Below are 11,234 nucleotides of genomic sequence, written 5' to 3'. Positions count from 1 at the left end.
GTGGTTAAAATTAAAACGAAACACTGTTTTCTAGGGAATATAATCTATACTTTTCTGAAGAAACATTGTTTTTCAACACGATTTCAGACATAGCATACTTGATTTGTTTTTATTTTAAGCACAATATATAATAATTGAAAATGTTAATAACAACAGTCACAATATTTGTCAAGTAATGTACAAAAATAAACTGAACATCGTATAAATAAACATTAAAAGTATATTCCATATCGTGTATTGTTTTCTTATATCTCAATATTATGTAGATCAGTGGACACAATATTAAATTTTGATCAATATTTGGATTCGTTTCCTTTTTTCTTATAACTGTACCCTCGCCGTGCGTCGATTATCATTTTATACGTATAAGATGGTCGACGTTTTCCCCTCTGAACCCACTGGAAATCTTTCTTGCGACGCGGTACATTTCCTGCCGATATTACTCGGCGTGTCTCTATACAGTGCTTTTTCCATGGGAAAATATCGACACATCTGTCGAATAAGTATCCGGCACATCTGTTGTAACGTCTCCATCTATTGAGCGATAGAATTGACGAATCGTCTTACAATTCTGGACTGAAGCGCCTTATTTGGTCCTTGAAGAAGCTTTTTCAGATTACTAATGAACTGAATTTAGATTACAATCCGAAAGAAAAATACTTTCCAATTGATATTCGTTTTGAAGCGATAGAACCATGCGGACGAAACGCAGAAAGTTATTACATCATTCGAAAAAATTATAACGTTTGTAAAATTGGCAGAATTTAGTTTATTTATATTAGCAATTATTGTACTAGCCATTTATTTTTTACGAATTTAATCATTTTATAATGTGGATCTACCCCATTTTTCAATGAATATTATTGGTTTTCTTTTTGGGTAATGATATTTGCACTTCTTAAAAAATCATGGTACGTTACCAATTGTGAAATTTCATTTTCAATATGCGAACAGTACTTCTTTTGTTATAGTGGAGTATACGTATATCATTCAGTATTATAGGATATGGAAACGCAAACACCATCAGGAAAAGTTCTTTTTATTCAACGTCCGTACGTAGTAAGAAAATACCAACGCATTGCGTAAGGATCCTTCCGAGACGGAAAATCCCATAGCAGTCTGCGGAAGACTCTTAGGGACCGAGCAACTTGAAGACATAAGCTTCGTGTCGCCAGGAATTACTTCTTCACTTGAGACACAATCCCATTTCCTGTTTCTCTTACTGGAGATTTCGCGAATTTCACACTACTATATTTCCATCGTTTTACAGAAATTTTTAATAGTGACAGGCATCCCAAATTAAATCGCTTTCACTTTCACAAAATTAAACTGCAGAGAAGTCGCGAGTATATTCCTCGAGACGGTTTTAATCATTCATTTATTTAGACACTGGTGGACAATATTCGACAGTAAACACACCACGGATTAAAGTTCTTCGAAGATCCACCTGAAACATCTGAATATATATCATAATATAGAAACAGTTATTCGCTACATTTTACAATCAGCACACAGTTCATTTATAATTAGTTAAAATCCACATCAAAGTATACACCCACAATCATGATAGAAACAGTGTAGTTTTCTATCATAGAAATCAACGTTCCCATATTACTAACTCCAACAGAGAGTGAACACGCATCAAGCGTTATTAGCCTTCCTACGGACGACAAAATTAGCCGCGCTGGAAGTCGCCGGCCATGATTCAATTATCTTAATTACTGACCGTGAAATAAACAGAATTTACGACCTTATACAATTCTGAAGAATTGTAATAACCAGAATACAGGAGGTCCAGGTACGAAGAAACGAAAGTTAGTTATAACAGCTTGATCATGGACTACTAATATTGATTTCTTATGACATTAATTTCCCAGAAACAGTAGGAAATATTTATGAAATATATGGAGCTATGAGTAAGACTTAAATGTGTTTAATGTGTTCTCGGAGATTTTGGTATCGACGATGCACCAAGACGTTTTATGTAGCCATAGACAGTAGATACAGATGTCTTAAGACAAATAGTTCCTATAACTCATCTTCTTATTACTAGTGTACTCATCACACTTTAATATGTTTTCCCTACAACCCAATGGTAATCGACGTTGCCGTAAAAGGGAAAAGTTCTGAAAATGGTTTATTTTACTTCCAAAACAAAATGTATATCTATTGAATCTAATAAAGTAAAAATATGAAAAAAAAAACTAGTAGTTCTCTAGTCATCTTCCATCAATGTCATTCCTGGTAGCACTTTATTCCCCTATGTCACTGTTCCAGGATCAAGTTACACCGCTATCTAGAAAATCTTCGCCACACCAAAGTCATCCCCAGCGCCGAAAACACTTCGACCAGCCGTCGCAGCGATTCCCCGTGATAGACTGATCCGATCGTGTTCGCCCTTCCCCACGATCTCTCCGTTGTCGCGTGAGTGATTTGTGCCTCTTGAGCCGGCGCCTGACATAACAAGTCGTTACACCGCTGGCTGACCCAGGATCCCCGGCTACTATCTACTGTCACTGCCGGCCACTCGTAAACGGACGACGTTTATCTCGCGGCTCGCTGCTAGCGCAGTCGTCAAAAAGTTCAACTCGTTTCTCCCGTATCCCCTGGTCTTCCGTCCGTCGTCGTTAAGCCCACCCACCATCCTCCCCTGTTCCCCGTTCGTCGCTGGCGCGGCTAGTGTTCTCGGTTCAAGGCGTAGCAAATCGCTGGGCGCGGGGGATCCCTTTGTCGCTCCTTCCTGTTGGAGGGACGCGTAAACTTTCATACGGACCAGCTTTTTCCGGATGCTCGCGAAACTGAAGCGTCGCCCTGACGCAGAGACGGACGCGCGACAACTTTTTCCGACGGCGAGTAGGTATACTTGCCGGCCATTTCGGAGAAATTTTCGACGAAACGTTTCTGAACATCGCCAGCCGCCGGATCTGTCTGCAGTTGGTTGCGTGAAAAAGGAAGACTGTGCGCTAATTTCGAGATAGCGGTCTCGTTTATGTTTTTTTCCCGCAGGTTCTGTTCGCCTTTCTTTGCTGCGGTACTTCGTTTTTGCGAGAATAGCGTGTTTGTAGAATCCGAGGCAAGTTTTGTTGCAATAGTGTCGAGTGCAGAGCTGTCTGGGTTAGGACGATTAGACGGACTCATTCTACTTAGACGATTAAGAGCGATCTGTAATTCAATCTTGGAACGACTAGCGAGTGGTAAATTTCGCTGGATCGGTTTATTAACAGTGAACAGTACCAAAGTAGTAGAAATGACTGATTCGTGAACTTTTATAGACCATCTTACAATATCATGACAGTGGATTTTCTGAGATGCTTTGCGATTTTTATTGCAATATGTAACTGAAGATGTTCGTCTAGTCCGTCGATTTGTAAATTTTCAACAAACGTAATGGAAATGGAAACAGGTTTATCTTTGGTGGTTCTAGTGTTTATAGATTTTTGACGGTATGCTATCAAATGTACGTGTATAGCCCCAATACCCATATTATTATCGGAAATTATATAATAAATGCATGAATATTCTCAATATATTACTATCATTTGTCAACATCACTTGGTACATCTGACAAGAAGTCTGTGTAAATTTCCACACTACATTCAACAAACTGACTCACTCCCTGCTTGACTGTCCCTGCATTATTGAATAAAAAAACTTCATCCAATAACGCATAAAGTGTGGCAGACATGAGATGCCACGCTCCAAAGAATAAAAGACGCAGATTCACGTACTCGGGCAACAATGTGCTAACATAGTAGTACGTTCTTCGAGAGAAAGGCTGTCTCTACTGATTGTCTGACTTCTGACGGACATATTCTACTATTCCTGTACTACTGCTCTGACCGGGAGCGCCACATATCGTTTTTATATCATTATAGAGGATTTTAACAGTAAAATTGCCGACGATAGATGCATATCTATTTTGATCGGTCGATAAACACGACAAACTATTGAAAATTTACAAATTTAAAAATTAACTAATTTCGTCACTTTCATATCGCAATAAAAGTTGCAAAGAATCCAAGAAAATATATTGTTACAACATTTTAATCATCATTATAAGAGTGTATTGGATTAGGTATTGGCAAGTCATTGTACTTGTTTCGTAGTTTTAATGTCAGAACAAATTAATCTACTTTCATTCCTCCTCCCAGAATGTTCAATACTCTCTTACCAAAAAATTCAGACTCTTAATGTTATTACTACTATATTAGATAATGAAAGTTGTACGGTACACCATGCCACCAATTCTCAGCCAGTTACAAATCAAATTGACTCTCAATTCTCAACCAAAGGATCAATTTTACGCACCCTTCGGTATAACAGTGATACGAAAAAGTCTCCGTCGTGGATTCACAGCTCGTTTAACAAAGTCGACTGTCCTTGAGTCGGTTCTCCTGGATAATTTTAGAAATCCGCGTCGACCAGAAGCGCGGTCGACAGTGGCCGCCATTCTGTCGGACGGATAGATGGGTGGGCTGCGATCTTCTTTCATTAAATCCCCCGTACAATTCACGCCGACCGCTTTGTTTAAAGTACAATGGCCATCGACTCGGTGCAGCCGGTGGGCGTGGATACACGACACGGCCGAAGATCGAGTTGGCTCCGGTCGAAGCCTTGAGAACTGCCGGGGATTCCTTCGAGATGTGGGGGACACTTCCAAAGGGAATTGGAGAACGGTGATAAGGCAGCGTGCTGGAACAATGCCGGCTCGAATTCGCGCACTCCGCCACGGATTAGGTGGAAATATGTTCGCCGCGACACTTCGCTGCCAGTTTTATATTGCTTTCTTGGTGACGTTTAGACGTGGTTCGAAGTCGAAAACCACGATCACAGGGCACGGCGATAGAATCCGTACCTGAGGTAATTTTGAAAAGTGGTGTAAATCGAGGAAAATAAATTGAAAGGTTATAAATACACTGCGGATGTTTATGCATTTACAGCATATTTAAAAACGCAAATTGCAGTACAATGAAGGTTTTAATAAAACTTAGTGAGATTTATATATGTATTACTATCAACGTAATAAGATATTTAGCATATAAACAAAATTTCTATCTGATTTTCATGTTGATAAATTGATGTCTAAAATTTTGATAAAAAGAAAGTATTGACTCTCTTGTACTGTTCAACAAACGGTTGCATCATTATAACCAAGTTACACTTGCCTATCTCTGGATTGTAATGTATGTAAAATATTGATGTCGAGTTAATTTACAAGGCTCTATAATAGGAAACATTGTTCTCTTTAATGAATAATAATGGAAAGCTGAACGATGGTCTTGAGTTCAATTAACCCTATTAACAAATCAATTTTTTGTCTTAAACGCATATTTCAATACGACTACGATGAATCAAAATGATTTGACGTAATTTGTATCCTAAGAAACGCGAATATGATGAAGTTTCTATTGATGCAGTTATTTTAAGGTTTTAGGAATTGAAAAGTAAAGTCGAATGGAAATAACAGATTAATAGGTAGAATGAATTTTAATCTGCAACTCTCTTGTATTTTCTGCGTAATGAATAATAAGACGATTTCAGAATCGAGGATATTGTATGCTACGTCGATTCATGAAATTCTTACAAGTTTCAAAATCACCTTATAATATACTACTGACACATATATTCATCTCGGAAAGTGGGTAACACAATGTAAAAGAAATAATTCTGTGACATGTATAATATCACCTGAAATTCTATCACAGTCTAGACAGTGGAGAATTAACATTTTACTAATGCGACTGTACAGTAAAAAATTCATTGCTCTCTGTATTTTACGTATTCATGGGTGTCTATACGAATTCTGTTAAAAAATATATTCAATTATTAATATAGTCCATGTCACTCGTCTATATTCTGTTTAAACTAAAATTTTCATACCACTCCTCCTTCACATTTTACCGTTAGATTACCTAAAGTCAATCAGCAATGTTAAGTACATTAGACTACCTGCAGAATCTTGTTTCTTTTGTTGTTTCACTGTCTTCTATTTCCAAAATGGTTCCCCTTTTATCCACTTGGACAATTGTTAACATTTATAATTCAACATTTCTTTCTAGTTTATGTTACAAGATTTTACATTTTGTTCAGAAATCCTCAAGTGATTGGTATCATAGCTCTCAACAATGTTAAATCAATCAGATTAACATCACACGACTACTTGTTTGATTCTTCTACTGCCTTTGACAATTTAACAATTTATTCATGTTTCTATTATAAAATTCAAAATTTTCGTCCAGAAATCCTCAAATGTGTGATCGCTTAGCAATGCCAGATCAATCCGATTAGCCTCAAAATTTTATTTTCCTTGTTCTTCCATTTTCTTCGACAGTTTAACAATTTCTTTCAAGTTTTATTGTGACGTTCCAAATTTTCGTTCAGAAATGAAGAGATTGATACCGCAGCTCTCAGCAATGTTAAGTCAATCAAACTGGCCTCACAGTCCTATTCCTTTGATTCTTCCACTGCCTTTGATAATTTAATAATATTTTCTAATTTCTATTGCAAGATGCGACATTTTTTTTTTCAGAAATCCTCAAGTAGCCGGTGCCATGCTGCCAAAGAACAGAGCACGTTATATCCTAACTAAGAGACTTCTGGCACACAGCTGAGCCTCTGGCCAGCGTCGTCGCTCGACGGAGCGGATAATACGGTTTTAACGAACTGTTTTCCATAATGCAAGTAAAGCATTATCAGGCTGTTGAGTGCAGTACAGCCGTATCGCTCGAGAGCTACATTATAAATTCCTCCCACCCCCGGCGCGGCGACGGAATGAAGGAAGAAGAGCGCGAGTGGTGTCGCGCGTAGTGTCGCCAACGACCAACGAGTGGCTGCTATAGAAATTAAACATAACATATTGGCGGGAAAAGCTAGTCACTAGATGTCTTGCGACGTCTGTTTCAGTAAAGAATATCATTTTAGGTAAACAAGAAAATTCATTAGAGTGGAATGTGGAAGCTTAAATTCGATGCTTGTGTACCACTGATTAATTCTATTTGTTGGAATCTTTATAAATGTTGAGCATTAGAGTATTCTTTGTTTTTCATAATACTTTGAGAGAACCTGACAGAAGGTAATGTACTGGAAGGAAAAGGAATATTCCTGGCACGTTAATACAGTTTATTTCGATTAGAAGTAGGAAATATGTAGGAGAGAGAAACCTAAATGTGCTAGAATTTTTATATTCAATTCTGTTGAATGTAAAATATTGTACGAGAAATGTTTCTTGTATATTTATGATTTGTTTTTATACATACCAGCATCCGAGACACATCCAAAAACATGAAGCCATTCAAACTCACTGGAAGATGTTTCTATGTAAAATCGTAATACCGAACAATGGATAGTATGTTTTCAACGTGAACAGAGAATCAAATTTTTGTTACACGTTTAGTTTAAAAAAATGTATAACCTGGAAAATTAAATAATCCTTATTCCGAAAATGAGTCTGTATTAATTTACATTTCAAGAAGAAATCGAATGGTAATTGTGACAAAGTAATTCAGATTGAATCTTAAGAATTTCATCGTGCCCTATTCAAAAATATTCGAGTGTGCAAAAGCGGCCGGCTATTCCTAACAGTGGAAACAAAAGGAGAAAGTCGAGGGAACAATGAAGAAAGAAGCGGCCGGAAGCGTGGTAAATGAAAGGGTATGTAGGGTATAGTTTTTAAAAAACGAATGGTTGGCGAAGGGGAAGAAGAGTGGCGGACAACTAGAAAACGGAAAATTAATTAGCCGGCCACATTCGTCGGACGTATCCTTATTTTCATTGTTTTCTCGGCCCTCGCTCTGTGGCAGAGACTGTTATCGTACCGGCCGAAAGCTGGCCCGGATGGAAACCATCTTGAACGCCAGGCGCAGGCTTTAACGAGTGAATTATACTCCGTAACGGAATTGAAAGATAAATGCCAGCGGACGAGCCGCATGATTTACTAATGGATAGGAAATTGAGAACGGGGCCATCGCCGAATGGGAATAAAGAATCGTTGCGCCAATGAACACGGTAACCAAATGACCGGTACTTGAATGAAGTCTGTTTCGAGGAGTGTCCGCTGATGATTGAATGCGGACCCGAAGCAATTCATCGTGAATATTTAGCTGAATGCCATTCAGTTTCTATTGAAATAATAATATAGGTGTATTCTATTTTTTATTTTGTTTTACGTGTTTTCGTTTGTTTTTATTGATTATTCGTTTGATTATTAGAATTGTCCGCGATGGGATTTACATTAAGTAACCATTGTACACGTTTAGAATATATTAAACAATGTACCTACGATCAGATGGAAGTCGGAATCATAATCTTTACCTAAAAAACTGGATAACGATTTATCTGAGAAGTGTATACAGGGTGCCATGTAACTGGTCGTACAACCAAGTAGGGAGTCATTCTACGTGATAAAATAAGTCGAAAATGTACAATCCAATTTTTTTCATTTGACATTTTATTTGCGAGGTAATCGAATTTGAAAATCTGCTGGATACGCGTGCAATGGAATAGAACTTGGCTGGCGCGTCTGTTCATTGCATTCTGTTTCTACTTACTACCATGAACGCACATGCTTCAGATTAATATTCCAATTCAACAATCTGGAAAACGAAGTTTTAAATAAAAAAATTTTATTGCGTATTTTCGGCTTACTTTTTCACGTAGAATCACCTCTTACCCCGTTGTACGATCAGTTAAATGACACCCTGCGTACTTATAAAATGAAGTAAAATCCTTACGTATAAGTTTAAAAGTGAGATTACCATTTATTCAGCCCTTCAAAATCAATTAAATATAACCTGTTTCAACCCGTCGTCTTAGAATTTTCAAAATTTTGTTGAACCATGTAACAGAAGGCAGTATTCAAAATTGACGAGATCTAATGTAATCCGTGGTTAAGGGGTTAACATTATTTAATGTAACGTATAAACTGGACAAAATGGTCTCAAATTGGCCTCTATAAGCTAGAAGTTAACTGCCTGTAGTGATTTCTGCTCTTTTCAGTTAAGAGACTGCATAGAAGACAATGTAGCACAAAAATAAACTGCCCAGATCTACGGAATTACCACATGATCTCTCTTAAACCATCTCAAGTTTATTGAACTGCACAAAGAATCACTTTTATTATGTTTCCCATATTTTCATGTGCCACAAATGCATAACATGCCGCAGTGTAATCGCGAGTTTGATGTACAAGCATTTCGAAACCAGTCCCTTTAAGTGGTCATTCCACTTTGACGGCCAAGAAAGTTAAGCTATCTTTAGGAATTCTTTCCTAGCTAAATACAATATATAATCTAATGCATTTTTTTTAGTATTTATTGAAATGCTTATAATAAATAATATGAAAAATTTCAAATTTAATTTTATTATATTTTGTTCTACATGTTTTCTCAATGTAAATGTGACACCTCATAAAAGTTAGCTCCATGCTGCTGGTGATTTCTGTGCTTAAACCAATCAGAATAAAAAAATTCAAGAAGATTCTTAAGTAGTATGAGTGCCGCTATCGCAGGCAGCACGGTCATGTTTATACCTTCAATATATCTTCAATGAAAAGAGTGCCCTTAACTTTTTTAATGGACTCCCGTCATTTTATTATCTTTTAAGATAAACTATTTATTAAGCTTTCTGTGATAGCGACAATCATACTAATTAAGAATCTTCTTGAATTTTTTTTGTTTCAGTTGAATCTGAACTGAAAAATCACCTGCACCATGAAGACACCATATTTCTGAGATGTCACTTCCATGCTAAGAAAAAATTAAAAATTTAATAAAATTATCTTTGCCACTGTTTTATATTATTCATAATGTATATGTACAATGAATCAAACACAATATATTATAATATATAAAATATATTACAATAAAACATAGATATCTATAAAATTATATTTATGCATAACATATTGAATTTACTCGGGAAAAAATCCATAAAGAAAATCCCCCTTAATTTTTCGTCCGTCAAAGTAGGATGATCCCTTAAGAGCCGGGCACGCATACATAGTTTAAATCAAAAATAAACCATTCCCCGTATCGCATATGTTTTCCACGCGGAAAAGCACATAAGTAAGGGAATATCCGCAATATTTTATAGATTAGCCAAGCCGCCTCCGCCCCCCTCCCCCCATAAGATTTCGCGATTCTCATCGAGCGGAACGACACGCGGTATACGTCATACGATAAAGCCGGCTTAAGCGGCCCTGGCCGCGGTTTCGAAATATCTCGCCGGAATTGATTGCCCCTACCGTATGCACACGGTTACTGCGGCGAACCGTTTGTCTTACACTGGTCTCTGTTACGGAAAGGGCGTTTCTTTTTATTGACGGTACTTACCTAAAACGTTGTCGGCCGGATGAACCTCGGCCTTTCTCTTTTTTTCTCCCTGAGTAATAGCCCACTCAGAGCTGAGTCTCTCTCTCTCTTTACGATCCCCGATGTGGGGTGGTCCAAACTTCAAACCGAGAGCAACGGGATCGCACGATCGCGCAATTTTCCGCCCTGGGTTACAGTTCACGGCCGTACGTGAGTTATGTTATACCGATTTTATCGTGTTTACCGGGAACTTTTCATTCGTGCGCCCCGTACGACGTTCCTGCGTCTGACATATATTTTCATCGAATCATTCCTTTCGATTAGCCCCCATCGCGGAGATTTCGCTTCTTGAATATATCACGATCTTCGTCAGGAAAATTGAAATTTTGGGCCGGAATATATGAAATGAAAATACTTATATTTTGTAATGAAGCGTAGTTAACTTGTTCTTCAATTTGAGGTAAGATTGTCATTTCAACCCTCTGTAGGTAAACTGGGTCGTTTATGTCCGAACCTAATTTTTCTACCGTTCTATGCTTTCATGAAATCTGAAAAATTCTGAGATACTTATCAATCTCTCTACTGTATTATAAAAGTGTCCGTTAAGTAAAATGTTTAAAACTTTTGTTAGTAAAAATAAAAACTCAGAGGAATGTCTGGAAAAAGTAGGAATTTGCTTGGATCACCAATGACCCACATTGCCTACGAAGGGTTAAACTGGAGACAGATTTCTATAATAATTTGGTATAGAAAATTCAAAATACTTATTTCCACTTAATTAATAATCTATGTGTCATCTTGCAATAAGAATGATTCAGTTATCAGTTTCATGGTTCTTATGCCTTGAAATGTTGGGAAATAATGAACCGTTATGAGGAAGTGACAAAACGCAACGTTTGATTCTCAATTCCGGTTCATATTCTTCCG

This window comes from Dufourea novaeangliae, unplaced genomic scaffold (assembly GCF_001272555.1).
Source record: "Dufourea novaeangliae isolate 0120121106 unplaced genomic scaffold, ASM127255v1 scaffold1, whole genome shotgun sequence".
Lineage (NCBI taxonomy): Eukaryota > Metazoa > Arthropoda > Insecta > Hymenoptera > Halictidae > Dufourea > Dufourea novaeangliae.
Note: the sequence above shows the minus strand (reverse complement) of the source record.